Genomic DNA, 19,251 nt, shown 5'->3' on the forward strand with positions numbered 1-19,251 from the left:
TCTGTCAAATTGTTGTTGTGTTAGAGATTGTTTAACATAGACTGAATTTCAGTTAACAGAATACAATAGATTTTGTGTCTTACAAAAAATAGAAATTTATGGGACTTTGTTCTCCTAGACTTGAAGGTTAGGAAGTTCAAAATGAAGTTTCCCACAAAGCTAATGTCTTGTGAAAAGTTTTACATTCACAAATGGAGCCTTCTCACTGTGCCCTTACATAGTGGAAAGATGGAGTCTCTATTTAGCCTCGTTTTTATAAGTACTAAAGCCGGGTTCCATTTTCTCCACACAAAATGCTGGGTGAAGCCGCAGAATCCATCCCTGCTATAGAGCAGGAGTTGCCAAAGCCCCAAACTGAGACAGGGTCTGGAACAGAACCTGACAGTGATGAATCAGTACCAGAACTTGAAGAACAAGATTCCACACAAGCAACCACCCAAAAGCACAGCTAGAAGTTGCAGCCGAAATCAATAAAGAACCAGTCAAGTCAGTAAAACAAAACAGAATCGGAATGAAAAGAAGGTATGGAAGGCTATGTTCAAACCCCTTCAACAAGTTACGGGGGTTACTAGAGTCGACTACCCAAAAATCTAAGAATATCCTCTTTGTCATCACAATACCAGTTGTCTGCAAGAGTCTATCTTCCAATACCTATATAGTTTTGGGGGAAGCTAATATTGAAGATTTATCTCAGCAAGCTCAGTTAGCAGTGGCTGAGAAATTCAAGTTCAAGGTGAAGCTGTCTCAAACATTCAAGAAAACACACAGACTCTGTACAAGAAGAGAGTGAAGAGAAAGAGATTGATGGAACAGGTGTGGAAGTTAAGAATATAGAATCAGTCATGTCACAAGCAAATGTGTCAAGATTAAAGGTGGTCTTAGTCCTGAAGAACAATAGTAATGATATTGTAAATGCTATAATGGAATTAACAAAGCAATCATCAAAGTCAGGACATTTTTCTGGTGTTTCAAAAAGGTAACTGCAGCTTGGTTTCAAATTTGTGCTGCTTCTATCATTAATAAAGTTATGGCTTCTTGTTGGATGAAAAAAAAAAAAAAAACAGTACTAAACACATCCATGATTGTTCCACCCTCAGAAACTAACAACTCCTAAAGGCTCCACCTTCTAATACCATTACCTTGCAGGGAAAAACTTCAAATGAATTCTGGGGTCACACAATCATTCAGATCAAGCAGAGTCCCCCAACCTCCCTCATTCATCATCCCAGAAGTCAAGCCCTACTACTATGATTTTAGTATATGAGATTACTATGTTTTCCACTGAATGTAGAGGGCTATAAAATTTAATATGCCCATTTTTTGCTGTAAAATCATTCACATGCAATAGATTTTTTGAAAGCTTCAGTGGAGGTTTCACAATTAACTAAAGAAAGATACTTGCCATCAAGACATTGCGTCCCCCGATTTTTGATTTTTGATTTATATAATTTATGACTCTTCAGTTTGGTTCCAGTCTACCTTCAAATATGATCTCCCACTACATCCCTCCAAGAACCTTTCATAGCACTCAAAGTGATCAACCTACTTATAATGAGAATAACACAAATTTGTGGCAATTGAACCATGGCACACTCCATTACACCTTCCTAAACTGCTTCCTTGATAATATTTTTCCCTACCTCTATACCTTTATTCATGGTGCTCATGCACTGTTCCTTTATTAGCACACCATAGTTATACATAATAGTTGAGTTCAGTTCAAGAAAATCACACATGCATAAAATTTTATTTACTCCATTTCTCTTTCCAGTATCCCCATTATCTTCCCCTGCTCCTTCTCCTTTTCTTCTTTCTCTACTTTACTGGTCTTCCTTTCATTCTCTTATATATTTATTTGTGACTGATACATATACATAAAGGTGCAATTCACTTTTGTATGTTGATACATATACATAGCATAATTTTATTAAATTCATTCTGCATTCCCTCCCCTGTCAGTTATTATCTGCCTAAATTCTTATAATACTTCAGAATTTATTTCAAATTCTGTATCCAACAAAAAAACCATCCCTGGACATCCTGTTTCTTATTAATTTCTCTCTTTTCTCTGACCTTTTAAATATCTAATGCCTATGAATACTGATGGTATATAGGATGTACTACCTTGTTATATTGCTTGCATCCTTGTCTTTTTTTCTTCTGTTTTTGAAATGTCTTGTACCCAATTACAGAATAAGCTATTGAAGGACATGGATTGTATCCAATGTCTTTTTTTCTTTTTTTTTGTAATGGTGATTGAACCCAGGGGTGCTTAACCACTGAGCCAGAGCCACATCAACAGGGTCTCACTAAATTGCTTAGGATCTCACTAATTTGTTGAGGCTGGCTCTGAACTTCTAATCCTCCTGCCTCAGCCTCCAGAGCTGCTGGAATTACAGGTATATGCAACCATGCCTAGCTTCCAATGTCTTATTTATGAATATCCTCATTAAGTACAGTGCTATAAATATGATATATTTAGTAATTATTTTATTGAGTAAATCTGCTCTATGATGAGTCTTGAAATAAGACTCTATTTATAGTGACACTATAATTAATATGAGCAAATTCGATTATTAGATTACTTAGAAAAAAGGGCAGTTACTCTTTCATGTACTTATTCTAGCATTATAGCAATGACTAGACTAGACATGCCTAAATAAGTAATGTACCTGAGCTCTTAGTCATACTCTTTATTCATACTGAAATTATTCTTATTGTCATATATTTTAAGAGTCATCATGTAATAAAAGTAGTTATAGATATGATTGATGACTGACAATGTTTCAACTTTTTAATTTACCTTCAATCTAAATCCATTTATTGTCATTAATTTGAATTGAAGATTGATGAAAGAGAATAAGTAGAAAAATTTAGGGCCTAATTTTATATTAACCCTTTTGGTGTTTCATATTAAATCAACAATGATAAACACATTGGTAACAGTCATGATGGAGAGATATCTACAAAAAGGCTAAGACAATTTTCCATCATAATTCAGAAAGTTACAAAGCCAGGATAAGAATCTCTTTCTCTAGGGTGTAAATTTATTTCAGCAGGTAGGTAAAATTCCAGTCAGTTCTTTAAAAATATGATTCCTAACATAATAAATCATAGATTTAAGTGAGTACTATAAAATTTGAAGCATTTTGTGGCCACTTCATTGATTTAATTTTACTGTAGCAAAGCAAGAGTAGCCTCCAAAGTCAACTATCTTATCTTGGAAGAAAACATGGATGATTTTGAGTCTCATTTTCAGGCAATATGATCTTACTCATATGACTACAAAACAGCCAGTCATAATTAGAAGTATGGTTCTGTGGTAAAGTGCTTGCCTATAATGTGCCATATTCTGGGTTCAATTCCAAGCACTGAAGGAAAAACAATGCCAGTTGACTTCTAGGTCAAACCCATGAAAAGAGAAATTGTTGTCTTTCCTTGGAATTTCATATATCAAATATGGTACATGATACGTGTCATTGATAAAGTATCCCCAACAATTCTCATATAATTATATTTGAATCCGAGACCATATCATTAAAATATCATAGAGTAACCCCTCATACTCACTAAACCAGTATCTCCAGACTGAAGTTTGTGTATCATCTCCAAAAAACCAACAACGCCAAAAGAAGCCTTCATGATGGTATATAACAGACATTTCCTCATAGTCTCTCATATCTTCATCATTCTATGAAATAAAATATTCAAAATTTCAAACCATTGTTCCACAAACGAAATGCCATTTTCAGGGAATTCTATAAAATACTGAGATAATATTTACCTGCAGGGTAGAAAGTACATTTTTAGAATACACTGTCTGGCAGTTTGTTTGTATGATTACTTCTTAAATTTTAATGTGCACAACTAGAGATCTTGTTTAAATATATATTCTGACTCATTACTTATGTATAGAATCTAAAAATTTGCATTTCTAAGCAGCTTCTAAGTGATACTATTGATGCTAATTTGTGGATAGCAATTTAAGAGGCAAAATTTTACATGGCTCAAACAAAAAAGGAGGAAAATGTTGATAAAATTTGGTGATGTATAGATGGATGATCATATGTTTTAATGCTTTTACAATTAAAACTTTTAAATATCAAAAAATTTAAAATGAAGAATAAGTGCACGGTATTTGGCTTACATTAGGATCAACATATTCCTTTGACTGACTGGTCACCTAATTTAAAGCAATTTAAGTAGATAACTTAAGTTTGACACACTTCTGAAATTTATCATGACCCAAGAGAGACCCATTTCACTTTTTGCAGGATGAATGATTATATTCTAAAAATAATATCTGTTTAAAAAACTGCCCCATGTAAGTAAATATAAATGTTACATATTTCTTCTATAAGTCTCCTACAATATAGCTTAGAGAGCAATTGTACTGTATTAAATGGACTTTTTCTATTCTCACAGTGAGTTGAGGCACAGAAATGTGGTATCATTTATGTTTCATATATAGGTTAGTCCAACTGAACAAAATGAAATAAAAAAAAAAACATTGCTCAGGATTGCTCAGGATTGGCTATTCTGGATCTTTCATTGTTGCAAAAGAATTTTAGAACTGTGAAGAATGTCGTTGGTATTTTGAGGGGGAATGCAATGAATCCATTTAAAACTTTTGGTAGTATGGTCATTTTGACAATATCACTTCTGTCTCTCCTAGAAAATAGGTAGTTTTGTATCTTTTAAGGTCTTCTTCAATTTATTTCTTCAGTGCTTTACAAATTACATTGTAGAATTATTTCACCTGTTGGATAGATTTATTCCCCATATATTATGATTATTGTGAATGGATTATTTTACTAATTTCTTTCTCAGCAGATTTATTATTGGAGTATGGGAAAACCATTTATGTTGATCTTGCGTTCTGCTACTTTGTTGAATGTGTTTATCAGCTCTAGAAGTCTTCTGGTGGAACATTTTTGGTCTTCAATATATAGAATGATGTAATCAGCAAACAGACACAATGTGATTTCTTCTTTTCCTGTTTTTTTTCCTTTTAATTTCCCCTACTTATTGCTATGGCTAGTTTCAAGAACTATGTTGAATAAGAGTGCTGAAAATGGGTATCTTTGACTTGTTCCTGATTTTAGAGGAAATTATTCTAGTTTTTCTCTATTCAATATAATGTTGGTCTGGGTTTGTCATATATAGCCTTTACAATGTTGAGGTTAGATCCTTTGATCTCTAGTTTCTCTAACATTTTTTAACATGAATAGGTGCTGAATTCGAGAATAGGAAGGGGAAAAGCCTAAATGACATGATTTTTGGATTAACTGCAGATCAAATTTCTTCTTTTCCTATCTCCTTGCCTCTATTTTTGCTTAACAAGACTATATTATATGCTGTAGAAAAGCAAAAGTTAATATGTACAACTTCTTAGCCTCATATATTTCTTTGCTTCCTCCATGTAAGTGTAATACTAAATTCTCAACCTATGTAATTCCATGGTAGAAAACATATATAAATGCACTAAACTCCAATAATTTGATATTTGTGATTCATTATTTTAATTAAGCTCTTTTTTTCTAGAAATTTCTAATATTTTAAATATTATTATTTTTTATATTTTTAGTTGTACATGACACAATACCTTTATTTTATTTCTTTTATGTAAGGTGTCCTGCAAAAGCTCACATATGAAACAATGCAGGAAGGTTGGGTTGTAAGAGCCTTAACCCAAACAGTGAATTAATCCCTGATGGGATTCACTGAAGTGGTAGGGTGTAGCTGGAGGAGATTGGAATTGGGGCATGGCTATGGGGTGTATAATTGTATCTGGAGAGTGGAGACTCTCTCTGCTTCCTGATGATGCAAGCTGCTTCCCTCTGCCACCCTCTTCTGCCATGATGTTCTGCCTCACCTCTAGCCCGGAGGAATAGAGCTGACCTTCTATGGACTAAGACCTCTGAAACTGTGAGCCTTCTGTCTCGATAAATGTGCTGGTCAGATCATTTAGTCACAGCAGCTAAAAAGCTGACTAAAACACTGATATATGGAATTTTAATCCCTTGATGACAATGAGACATTAGAAGTTATTGATTCATGCTAGGGAATATGAAATTTAGAAATGCAAACTCATTTTCTCTCTTACTGACAAGCACATATACTTTTGATGATCTACAGATGCTTGTACTGTAACAAATAGATTATTACAGGGATAACAGAGTATTAAAAGATTGATTTATTTGCTAATAATGTTCCTATTTATAGCATAGTAGGTCCAGATCAGTTTTTTCCTTTCATGTATCTGGCAAATATGATATATATCCTGAAGTAATGAAAAAAAATAAGGAAATAGAAGACTGGAGTTAGATATAGGAATTCCTACATTTTGGTTGGTGCTCAGTTCATTAATTTTATGAACTCAAGTTACTTACTTCCCACTTTTGAACATCAATTTCTTTATCTATAAAATCCATTCAGTAATATTTACTAAGAGCCAACTATATTTCAGTCAATATATTTACCACTATAGATACATAGATTTTTGTAAGCAATGCAATCAGTTTAGTGAGCTAAAAAGAGTACTAAATGAGGAGACAGGTGACTGTTACTCATGACAGCTCAGAGTAGATGATTTCTAAGTTCACTTTCAGTTCTAACATTCTAGGATTCCATTTGTTGTCTGAAAGTACTGTTCAAACATGCCAAATACTATTCCCTGGGGAGGACTGATAGTTCCTATCTAGTACTTGTAACTAATCATGGATGAAAATAAAGTAGATGGCATCCTAAGTTGTATGCTATCAGAGATTTCAGGAATGTGTATCTCCTTAGAAAAATCTTTCTCTATTCAATATTACTGAAGCGTTAATCCACCAATAGTAATGGATTCCTTTGATCTCTTTGCGTGGCTCCCTCTAGGAGTGGGAGCACTTTAATATAAACCCAACATCAATAGGTTTATCAGTGTACTACAGCTTTAGCCTCCAGAAGGGTTTTAATAATCATCGGTTGTAATGTGAACAGCATGGACTAGTTAGGAACTCTAGAAATGGAAGTCACCCTGAAAGGGAAAATAACATTTTAAATATAGAGAATGATAGCATGAGAAGAAACTGGTCAAACTCTGGATTTTCTGAAAACAAATACTCCAGTATTTCTACACTTCTCAGTGAGAACAACTCAGAGCATTTTGCTTTGAGCTGCCACTTCCTCTGTAGTATTGACTCTTGTTAAGCAGAAAAATAGTTATTATTTACAGGAGAATCACTTCAAAAAGAAAATGTGTTTTCTGTGTGAAATTACAGGAACAATAATGATTATTTAATAGCGGATGATGAGTATTGTTTTCTAACATGATAATATTTGAATGACCTGAAATTGAAGTTTGAGAAAAGTTCGTGGTTCAAAAGTGAACTTCTTTATAAAATATGCTTTCTTACTGAAATGAAGTTATAAAAACACAAAATCAAGAGACATTCAGTAGTCCTAAAATAATGTTTTCTCATGAAAAATCATCTAGAAAAACAATGTTTTAAGTTTATTTAATGATTGAATTTAAAACATTTGCATTTGTTTTTCCCTCAGCCTCTACATTTAATCATCCCTTTTAAAATATTAAAATAACTAAAAAAGAAAATCACACCAAAGAAAATATTTTGCAAACTAAGAAATCAAATTAACAAGTTTTAGTGTGAGAATAACCCTCCTGGTCTATAAACCTGTAACAATACCCATTCAAAAACCTGCAACAATACCAATTTAAGCCCTTTGCATTACTTCCCACTTTATATACCATTCTTTCCTATTAGCATCTTCCTGTGTTCCATATCTCCAATCAATAAACTAAATTTGAAAGTAATTACTAAAATTTAAAGGAAATAATTTCTAAAATTAAACCCTAATTTTCATTCTGCTACCAGATCAATTTTTTAAAAGGTTTCCTTCATAGACCTTTATTTCCTTTGTTTGAAATCCCATGCTTTCTAAAGTACACATTACCTCTTCTTCAGTGTCCAAAGTTCCATTGTTAGAATCAAAACTTTCACAAGTCTCTGTTGCAAGTAACCAATATTCTGTTCCAAATGCTACCAGAAACAGAATTATGCCAATAGCACCAATAATTCCTGCTATGAGAGCAGTAATTCCAGTCTTCATGATAGAACTCTTAGAATTGTTGCTAAAATTGCACGTAAAAGAAGCATTGAAATGACCAGTTGCTATAGCACAGCTTGTAGGTCTCAACAGAAGGCACTATTTTAAGACTAGGATTAACATCTTTTTGTGACTGGTCTAGGTTTCACTAGGCTATATGAGAAGAGCTATTAAAAGCAGATGACCTGGTTCAATTAAGCCATTGGACTATCTACCACAAATGTGTTCCAAAACTATTTCCTACAGAAAAAAAAATGCACCCTGTTCCACAACCTCCATACATCTCTCCCTCTCTCTCTCTTCCTCTCCCTCTCCCTCCTCCTGTCTCTTCTCTTTTCTTTTTCTTCTCTTCTCCTCTCCTCTCTTCTCTTCTCTTCTCTTTTCTCTCTCTCTCTCTCTCTCTCTCTCTCTCACACCAACTTCATGAGATAACTCTAGAAAACAGAGGGAGGAAAACTATGATAGTAGCTTTTGGTTTCCATGTAAGTAGCTATCCTGACTAATCACAGATTATTCTGATTATTACTCAGTATTTCATAATAAATAAAATTTAGTAATAAGTGTGTGCAAAACCCTCCACAGAACATAATACTAAACCTAGTATTTGCAAACTGTTTTTAAAGACTCAGCAGAGAGGTTGTAAGCACTCCTTTATATACATGATATAAAACTTTAATTTTTCACAATTAAAAAAAGAGACTACTTAGGTTATAGGTATCATGATCTAACTAGAGTTTGGTAAAATAATTAGATAGACTGGCATCAAGGAAGGTAAATATACCAAAAAATATTATTTATTTAATCAACTTACAAGTATACTAGAAAAGAGGGATTTCATTGAAAGCCAGTGAGAGTAGAGGTGCCTTGATTTAATGAGAGTAAAAAAGTGAGTGGAAGTATATTATTTAATTAAAATAATAATGTTTATGGTTATCTTGGGTTTGGGTATCACATTCCAGTCACTAGCTTATGGCCTTGACCAAGTGTCTAAACTTCAGTTTATAAACCATTAAAATGAAGATTGTAGTTATATATATATATTTATAAATTGATTAAGATATAACACACAGGAAGCATTTGAGCACCTTCTTTGGAAATAGTTCCATATGAGATCTTTAGATATAAGAGGAAGCATAGAATATGTTTGCACTTATGGAATCTACTACTGATTAGCAAAATAAGTTGTACACATATGAGTTAAATAAAAATAATGTAGGATATATATTTGAGTGCTAAACTTACTATTTGGAAGAAATGACAGATTATTACATACTCTATATTAAGTATTATATGATATTTTTTGGAGAGTAATGTTATCTAAGATCTATTCATTTCTAATATTCAGTGATTATTTCAGAGAGAAAGAGAGTGAAATTGATATGTGGTTCAAAGAATGTTACAGTGGCTCAAAGAATAAGGATAATGAAGGATTTGGACAGGTGGCCTGAATAGGGGTGACAAGTTGAGGGACTTGGAGTGGATATCCCAAGAAGATAGACTATGTCCAACTGCTCTTGAAGATTTTCTACCCAGCTTGGATCCTTCATAGCATATAAAGCAAAGAATGTAAACCCCCCCTCAAATCTTCAGCCTTATTGGCTGAATGCATTATTTTTAAGTGAGTGAAACAACTGGAAAAATCACACAAATAAAAGAATGCAAATATCCTTCACTTGACAAAGCTTCTGCTGGTATCACAACAAGAGAACAAGTTCAGATGAAAGTTTACTGCTTATTTTTCAAAGAAGTAATCACTGTCCGTGTTAAAAGACTCCTATAAAACTTTCCTCAAACAAAGATTAAAATCATCTTTATTTCTGAGAGTATTTTCAAGCTTTAAGTAGTATCTAATAAAGCTAATGTACATAATCTTAAAGACGTTCACAAAGCAAGTGAGGACTAGAATCTTGTGCAGGTGATTATATCTTGCCACATGAAAGTTACTAATAAGCTTTTATAAAAAGAAGTTGCATCCTTAACAAAGAGCTGATAACTAAAATAAGAAAACAAGGAGTAATTGGTAGTATGTGAAGAATTATATAATGAGATATTATTTCTCTCAAGTTTTAAAGGCCCAGAATTGTGCTCATTATTAAATTAATAGTTATTTTGAACATTAAATTTTTAGAAAGATAAGCATGTATCTAAACCATGTATTCCACATTCTGGTTCCTGTTTAACTATAGCAAAAGAAATAGTTTCTTTTTATCAAAATTCATTTTATAACCCATCATCTCTCTTAATTGCCATATATCATGTAATATTGCATGATGATTTCCTCATGTAGAAGACACCATTAATCTTTAAAGAAACATAAGACAGAATCCTGTCTAATTAGACACCCGTCTATTGCAAGTGAATGATATCTTAAGATTAAGTGCAATGCTGTAACTCATTAGCTACCTGTAAAATCTATGGTTACAAGCAATGGTTTAAAAACATCCTTTTAACTATTTCAGTTCAATTAATATCTCTGATATACTTTTTAGAAAAATAATTATTCTAACTTAGTTATTTTGATGTCTTTAGAAGACATAAATATCAAATGAAATATTATTACATTATTGAAATTTTCTAAGTGAAAAATAAGAGTTGATCGAAATGTAAAGCTGAATCCATGTAAATTTTATGTGGTATCAAAAATCAGAGTGCTCTTTTTTCTTTATTATAACATTAAGATCAATATCAAAACTGCATGACATGAATGTTTTCGTTCATTTTAGAATATTATCAAATAATAGCTTTTTTATTAAAACTATATCCCAATGTCTAATTCATGGTTGATAAAAAATGAATGCTACTTAATTAATCTGTAGTAGATTAGCTCTTAGGCATTCAATTTAAACAACATATTCCTAAATTTACAAGGGATAAAAGGGTAAGTATTTTGTTCATTTTAAACAAGGAATATGTATAATTTCAGTCAGTATTTGTAATGACTTAATTTATTTTTACAGTATGTCTTACATATTCTTAAACTGATGGGAAAACACTCCTACAATTTTATTATCTATGAGCAACATAATGTTACGGATGCAGAAAAAATACTAGAGGAACAACCTCTAAATACTAATTGACCTCTTTTTACAGGTATGTAGAAATATGCTCCAGTTTGTAAAATTAGAAATGTGTACCATCAGACTTTTCAATTCATTTCCCTATGACTCTTGAATCTGCCCTCTTTTAGAACATCAATTATAGAGATTCCACATTTTCTTGACTATTACCAAATTTTTTATTGTATGGGCTACAAACATTCAAATATCACTTAGTGTTAAAAATCCTTTCTATTTTTTTTTTGCTTTATTTGAGCTTGAAGAATATTTAATAATATGTATCCTGTGAAGCTGTTGATTTTCCCATTTCCCTGTTAAAAATACATACCTAAAATTCCATTCTCTATTATCATGATGAATGACTGTTATGCCCTTTTTTAATGGAGAGCAAGAGAGAGGGAAATGAGACTAAAAGACTAAAATCTCTGTCAAAATAATGAGTTATTCTCCTCAAAAGCAGCTATCAGCACCCATGAAGAATTTGCCATGAAGTATTGTTCCTAGGTCAAATTTCTGGCCAGCTAGCGGTAATTGAAGTTCATCTTCTAGTTCATAACTAATTGGACAAAGGTATTTTGGCTAGAGAATCAAACTCAATACTGCATAACCATAACTGGGTTAAGCACCATTATGAAAAATGGTAGGTGCTAGCTTACATAAAGCTTGCCACCTTTCAGGATGAATATATATTTTATTATTATAGGAGACAAAATGGTTTAAATTTATGAGATTATTTTAAAAGTAAAATAAGAATCAGAACGAGTTCAGTAAATTAATCCCAGTATAGTCTCTACTGTGAACCATTAGTAGAAAAACAATGAAACCAATGCTAAGAAGTGTTCTTTCATTCTGGCTGAAAAAGCTTGTGCTTGAGATGCACTAACACAATGACATGAGGATGAAACTGACAGAATCCCCTGCTTGCACACAATTACTCTTTTGTACACACAGATCATATTAAAAATAACCATATTCATGATAGTGCAATGCACTTTGTGCCTGCAAAGAATAATATTAATATTGACACATGACAAATAAAACATACACACCTATACAAAACATTTTTTCCAGAAAGGGAACTTTGTTCTTTTAAAATGTAATAACACTTTCTAAATTAATATGATTTGTTTTTCATGAGTGGATCAATTTCTTGGACTTCACAAGTATAAACTAGGAAATATCCCCCTATCATCATTTTATTTTTGGGTTTTCTGTACATTGAAGTTTCATAATAGACTGAAAATGTCTGAAATAAATCACTTCCTTTTCCAATTAGTTTTTGGTAAAAGTTAGCATATCATTTTTCTGCATATTACCAAAGTGAGGAAATCCAGTCTCACATGTAAGCTACTAGGGAGATTAAAAACTATAAATTCCTGATGTTGAGAACCAGGGTCTTCTTTTAAATTCCAGAGATTATCTGTTATATTTTAGATATGAAGTGTACCCCAAAAGCTCATGTGTGGGAAAGTGTAAGAAAGTCTGGAAGTGAAATGATTGTGTTATAAGACCCTAAACCCAATCAGTACATTAATCCCCCGATAAGAATTAACAGGGTAGGGTGGGGCTGGAAGAGATGGTTCAATGTAAACATGCCTTGGGGCATATATTTTTTCCCTGGTGAGCGGAATCTCTCTCTGCTGCCTAGTGCCATGTCCCAAGCTGCTTTCATCTGTCAAATTTTTCAGCAGTGGTAATGTTCTGCCTCACTTCGGGTCCAAATCAGTGGAGTTGACTTTCTGTGGACTGAGACCTCTGAAATCAAGTGCACCAAGTAAATATTTTCTCTTCTAAAATTGTTCTTGTCAGGTCTTCTGGCAATAGCAGCAACAACAACAACAATAAAAAAAAATGAATAAGACACCATCAAACAATATCTACCAATAAGCATTTATTCAGTAAATATTTGCAGCTAATAGAACTTTGTAAAACAAGTTACAATGTGTCTATATTTTGAAGCATGCTTATTATTCATGAAAGGTTAAGCCACAAAACGCTTTAAATATTAAAATCCAGTAAGTGCTTTTCTTTTCTCTTGGGACATCAACTTTACTCCTGTTGCCTTCTATTTGAAGTAAAATAAACAAAAAAGAAAACAAAACATTAACAACAAAACATGTTTTATAATGACAGTTTTAACAATTCAACATTGACCAAAATTTTATTTCAGAATCAAGAAACACACTACGGAGAAGTTCCAAAGAGTCTTTTCAATTAATATTAAGGGAATGGGTTTAATGTATTTGCAGCTATGATGCATGTGAATTAAAATCATATTTTAAAAAATCTATTTAGTTTTGAAATTCCAAAATGACCTAGTTTACAGAATATCATCACTTCAAAAACTTGGAATAATTTTAAATCACAGGCAACTTCACATAAACAGAGCTTCCACTAATCAGCAAATAGATCAATGCTATACTGATCTATCTGTTTCTCACTTCACACATTCAGGTTAAATAAAAACCTGATTAAAAGGCTCATATTTCAAGGCAGTGACATTTGATATTTGAGAGGAAAAGTGACTTTAATAAAAAGCAGCTTTTGGAATTTCTGCTTATGAGAATTCAATTCAACTTTTTTGTTCTTCTCGCAAGAAAGATCTATAGAACCTGGTTTATAAACGTGTTTTCCTTTAGTGTCTTCATTTGGTTTCTTCATTCAAGAAACATTAAGAATTCAAGATGTGCTAGGGAGAAGAGAATGGATTAAGGGAATGAAGCACTTCCCAGAAGCTCCTCAGCATGAGACTTACAAATCAGGAAAAATCCTTCTCAGTGAGATGGGTAACTAAGGGAACTCACTGAAACTTAATACTGAAGTGTGAAAAAAAAATAGACATAGTTAGTCAGACACTTCAACATGAGAAATAATATCTTAGAAAAAGGTCAGATTGTGTGCCAACCTGGTCACCAGTGTTGGTAGTGAAAGGGAGGGGCAGTGCAAACAAAGGATGTGTCATAGCTGACTGATAAAAAAAAAATAAAATAAAGAATAATTGACTTGGTAAAATCTGTGAATAAAAAAGGAAGACTGATTTTAATGGACTCAGAATAAGTAGGAGAAACAGCTTGATGAAAGCAAATCCATGGTTCACTCCCCAGGATGGAGATAGTCCAGGAGTGAAAAAAAAAAAAATCTACTGGGCAGAGAGAGAAGTCACCTAGTTCCCTGTGAAAGCAAGGCACCCAGCATCCTTGCTGCCACCTCCATGCTCCTGGTGTAGAAAGCAGAGGATGCTGCATGGCACAACTACAAGCAGAGATGGGAGAATAGGAACTCCTGGAGTAGATAAATAAAAAAAACCTCCCCAGAAGTCCCCCTAACTAGAGAGACTGAAATAGACACAAAGAAAATTTCATATGGACGACAAGGGAGAAAGTACCCATTACTGCTGGTGCTATGTATAGTAGAAACATAAGAATATCTTCACTCAAAAGCAGATACCCAGTACTGCATATTCAGAGGGGGAAGCTGAAATTGTGGAGATTTTGTCCCTACACCTTCAAAGTGGATTTTACTAGAGGCCCTAGAAATTCAGACATCTTGTGGAGGCTGACATTTCCTCTGGCATGGGGTTATTGGTTAATTCATATTAAATTGTCAGGCTGAGCTCTAGAACAAGGCGTATGCTGATGGGTGAGGAAAATAGGACTGATTAAGGTCAGAGGAAAAGTGGTGACTCCTTTACAATCTTCCCAAGTCCAGAAGAGGCTGAAGAATAGGAAGATACATCCCACACACCTCCCTACAGCACATAGACTGAGGCGCTCAGAATAAGGGGTGTGATGCAACTTGATCACTAAGTAGGCAAAGTGGATGAAAGGACTGACTAGGATCCTTGCCAGCCTTACATTCCCACTCCTCGAAACAATAACAAGGCCTTCTAAGGGGGAAATTTGCTTGGAAGCAGACAACACTCTACCACTAGAACTAATCAGGCAAGATGTGGAGGGACTTCAGCATACAGACTTCTCCAACAACTTTAGCCAATGGGAGTCAGAGCTGAGAAGAAACAAACAACACAATATCAGTTAAAGCACAATTTATTTTTTTGATTCAGTCATTTTAAAGTATAAAAAGGTAGCACCTAATCAGCCACAAATAGGAAAATAACAAATGGCCAAAATTTACAAAAAGAAAAGAGATATTAGTATGATTTTATAGATATTAAAATAATTAGAATATGAAAAATTAATTCCAATGAATTTGAGAATCTAGGAAAATTGGGCAAATTATTTTTAAAAAACTAATTAGCAACTGACACAAAAAGAAAATATTTTATACAAAGAAAATGTCCTGAAGAAAATCTGTGATCAGTTCTTCCAAATAGTTTAAGATGACATAAGCAGGGTGTAGTGGCACCTGTAATCCCAGCAGTTCAGGAGACTGACAGGAGGATTGCAGAGTTCAAAGTCAAACTCAGCAATTTAGGGAGGCCCTAAGCAATTTAGGGAGACCCCCATCTCTATATAAATATAAAAGGGCTGGGTCAGTGGTTAAGCACTTTAAGGTTAAATTCCCAGTACCAAAAATAAATTAAGTAATTTATTTTTTAAATGACATAAAATAATTAGACAAGTTCTTAAAGAAAATGGAAAAAGGAAGGAATACTTCCTAGCTCATTTTGTGGGACCCCCATAACATAAGTAGCAAAATTTCATATATATTACAAAAAATTATTAAAGGCTAGTGCTAAATATCAATGATGAATTCTTCTGAACAGTTTAGGATAATATAACAAAATTAAACAAATCCTTACAGAAAATAGACAAGAAGGGACTGAGGGCATTGCTTGGTGGTAAGGATGTTTGCCTGGCATGCGTGAGGCCATAGGTTTGATCCCAAGCATTCAAAATAAAAATAAAGAGATAGCTGAATGTTTTCCCTGATAAGTGAATGATAACACATAATGGGAGTGGGGAGTGGGGGTGAGAGAAGAACTTTAGATTACATAGAGGGAAATGGGAGGGAGTGGGGGACAGGGGTATGAAAATGGTGGAATGAGACAGACATCATCACCCTATGTACATGTATGATTACATGAATGGTATGAATCTACATTGTGCACAACCATAGAAATAAAATGATGTACCCCATTTGTGTACAATGAATCAAAATGCAGTCTGTAAAAAGTAAAAAATAATAATAATAATAAAAAAAAGAGATAAGGATAACCATTATTACCAATTAAATCTAATATTGTATTGGAGACCCTATCCAGCAAAGTAGGATGAGAAAAAGAAATAAAAGCATGAGTATTGAAAAAAAACATAAAATTCATTATTCACAGATATATGTATACACACACACACACACACACACACACATATGCAAGTCAGTTTCAGTGGTATATGTCTGTAGTCATAGTATTTGTCAGGGTGATGTGGGAAAATCATTGTGCTCGGAGTTTGAGACCAGCCTGGGTATCATAGACATTTCCTCAAAAGTAAACAAAACTCCAAAAAGATTTGGGTTCATTAAGAGTAATATATCAAATAAGCCTGGTTGTTGCATACAAGTTTAATTTATAAAGTCAGTTTTATTTTTATGAATATTTCAAGGAGTCAATTTGCATTTTATTTTAATTCTTCAGTGAATTTTGTCAGAAATCACCTAATCTCTTATATTTTTCCTGGAGTTTTCTCTATCAATATTTGTAATTATATTTTATTACTCCTATACTACTGAAGTGAGGTCTATCAATACATGATGACTGTCCACAGAGTGTGTTGATTGTTTCTGGATTCAATCTGTCACGTGGGTCCTGATTTAATCCTCTTATTAAAACTGCAGCTGGAGGAGAAGCTGCAACCTGGCTGGGAGAAGTGCATGAGCCTGCAACTCAGGCCGGGTATACTACTTTAATCACATCACCAACACCAGTCAATTGAAGCGAACCAGGAGCAACAAGCAGCAGTGGCCTCAAAAATTGGCAGAAGAGCCAGCAGGGTCCGCTGCTCTTACCTGCTGGTTAATCATAGTCAGTCAAGGGGGCCCTCCTTCTGGCAGCAGGAGATCACCCCAATGGAGGAGGAGGCCCTGGAACTGATCATTGGCTACACCCAGAAGATCAAGTAGGAGATGAAGACTTTTAGTCCCTGGCCTCACAATTCAGCAACTGCAGCTTGATCAAGGCCAGGGGACATCTGGATGCCTTCAGTAGAGGTCAGATGCAGAAGCCATTTGAAGATACCTCATTTGCCCTGCAGACGGGAGATGAGTGGGCCTGTTTTCACAGATTCTAGTATCCACATCATCCTACGCACAGAATTAGGGGTGTGGGCAGTCCAGGACTCACCTGCAGGGAGGGGCAGGGCCGCTGGGTGCACCGGTTCCCCTGCTATTGGCTGACCACTGAGTGCTCCCCACTGCTGCCATCACACAGTACTTATTGTTTCCAAAATGGCTGGAGAGGGGGCTCTTCATGATTGGGAGCTCTGGGCTTCTGCTCTTTGTCCTACCTGTCCCTGCCAGACTCCCCTGAAGTAACTGACATCAAAAAGGCAATGAGGGTAGGGAGACTCCCAAACCAAGCAGAGTGAGGATGACCTGTCCCCCTGGTTCCAGAGGTAGGCAGGAAGTCCTGGAGTTGTTGGTTCTTGGTTTGCCCCATTCCTCTGTTGTAAAAAGCAAATTCTCAGTGCCAAAAAACTTAAAGCCGAAAAGTAGTTGTCTGCACACTTCCATTGTATTTTCCAGATTTTGGCAGTAAAATTTTCTCTATTAAGGATACATTTGCTCCTAGTTCAACTACCTGCTTTGCTGAGATATAAAATGATGGAATATATCAAATGCACAGTTCCTAGCAAAAGTCAGTACTGTATATATCTCAGACTTTACCCTAAGATAGAACACTACTAATTAGGACTGTATCTCAGTATAAAATATGGAGAATAATGCACAGACACATATCAATGCATAGCATGCACATATGGTAGCAAATTTTGTACAGTTGTTTTTTAATGTTTTCATATGGATTCATCTCTTTGAGAGGATATAGAAATGTGAGGAATGAAAGTAAAGATAAATGATAGGTATTTTTAAACATCTGATTTGATATATACTGTGTGAATTTCACAGCAAAAACAATAGGACAACAAATTGTCTTTTTTACTGTGAATTAAGCAGTATGTTTTATGATCCAAGTTGTGGATATGCCATGAGGTAATATACTGTCCCAACTTTATCTTACCTATATTCTGATATTAGGTTGCTTGATGTTCCTGAGTTTGGGTGATAAGAACTTTTTTTGTATAATATTCAGTAGCTTGTGAAATGGTTGAGAATCTGTGAAGCTAATTGGTGCCATTTTAATTAAAAATATTTATATAGTGTTTATAACAAGATTCTCAATGAAACAGATACTTCTGTCTTCAGAGTAGCATCCACATTTTTCATTACATCTTCAATGTTGGATGGGTCAATGAATTTAGAACAAATGGTCTTCTTAAACAACCTGAATTCTCACCATCACCAATGTAAAACAGATCAAACTAAATTCCTTTGGTGCAAATTTGAGCTATACTACCATCGAATTATTTCATCAGCAGAAGAAAACATTTGATGCCAGCTATTCTTTTCCTGATTCCCATGGAAATTCAATGAGTCCAAATGAAATTAAACATTATCTTTTTCTTCTCCAAATGTTAGTCTCAGATTCAAAGTTAAGCAGTGGTAATAATATGATCTTGTTTCCCCTCAAATTTAAAGAACTAGAGATGACTAAAATGCATTCTCAGGAAATCTTCCTTAACTACACTGTGCTCTGTATGACTATCCCATGAATATGAAAAATAGTTAAGTGAGTTCTATCAGTCTGTCATATGGTATAAAAGACCAAAACAAGGCTTAAATTCATTTGAAGTTGTTGGTTTGTTTGGGGGGGAAGGGTGTTGGGGATCAAACCCAGGGCCTTGTGCTTACTCTACCAACTGAGCTATCTCCCCAGTCCCTTAACTTCATTTGATAAGGCAACTGTATCAACTAAGAAAGGTCACTCATATAAGTTTGATAAAACTTGTGCACTTAGTAGAAATGGCTGTTCTAGTTTTTTTATTGATAGTTTTTAATTTAAGTATTA

The 19,251-nt window shown here is 34.1% G+C and overlaps 2 pseudogenes; both read left to right on the forward strand.

Annotated features, from left to right (window-relative positions):
* Window positions 1-293: 293 nt before the first annotated feature.
* Window positions 294-980, forward strand: LOC124975660 (nascent polypeptide-associated complex subunit alpha-like; annotated as a pseudogene).
* A 3,602-nt stretch (window positions 981-4,582) lies between these two features.
* Window positions 4,583-17,522, forward strand: LOC124975659 (peptidyl-prolyl cis-trans isomerase NIMA-interacting 1-like; annotated as a pseudogene).
* The last annotated feature ends 1,729 nt before the right edge of the window (window positions 17,523-19,251 follow it).

This window comes from Sciurus carolinensis, unplaced genomic scaffold (assembly GCF_902686445.1).
Source record: "Sciurus carolinensis unplaced genomic scaffold, mSciCar1.2, whole genome shotgun sequence".
Lineage (NCBI taxonomy): Eukaryota > Metazoa > Chordata > Mammalia > Rodentia > Sciuridae > Sciurus > Sciurus carolinensis.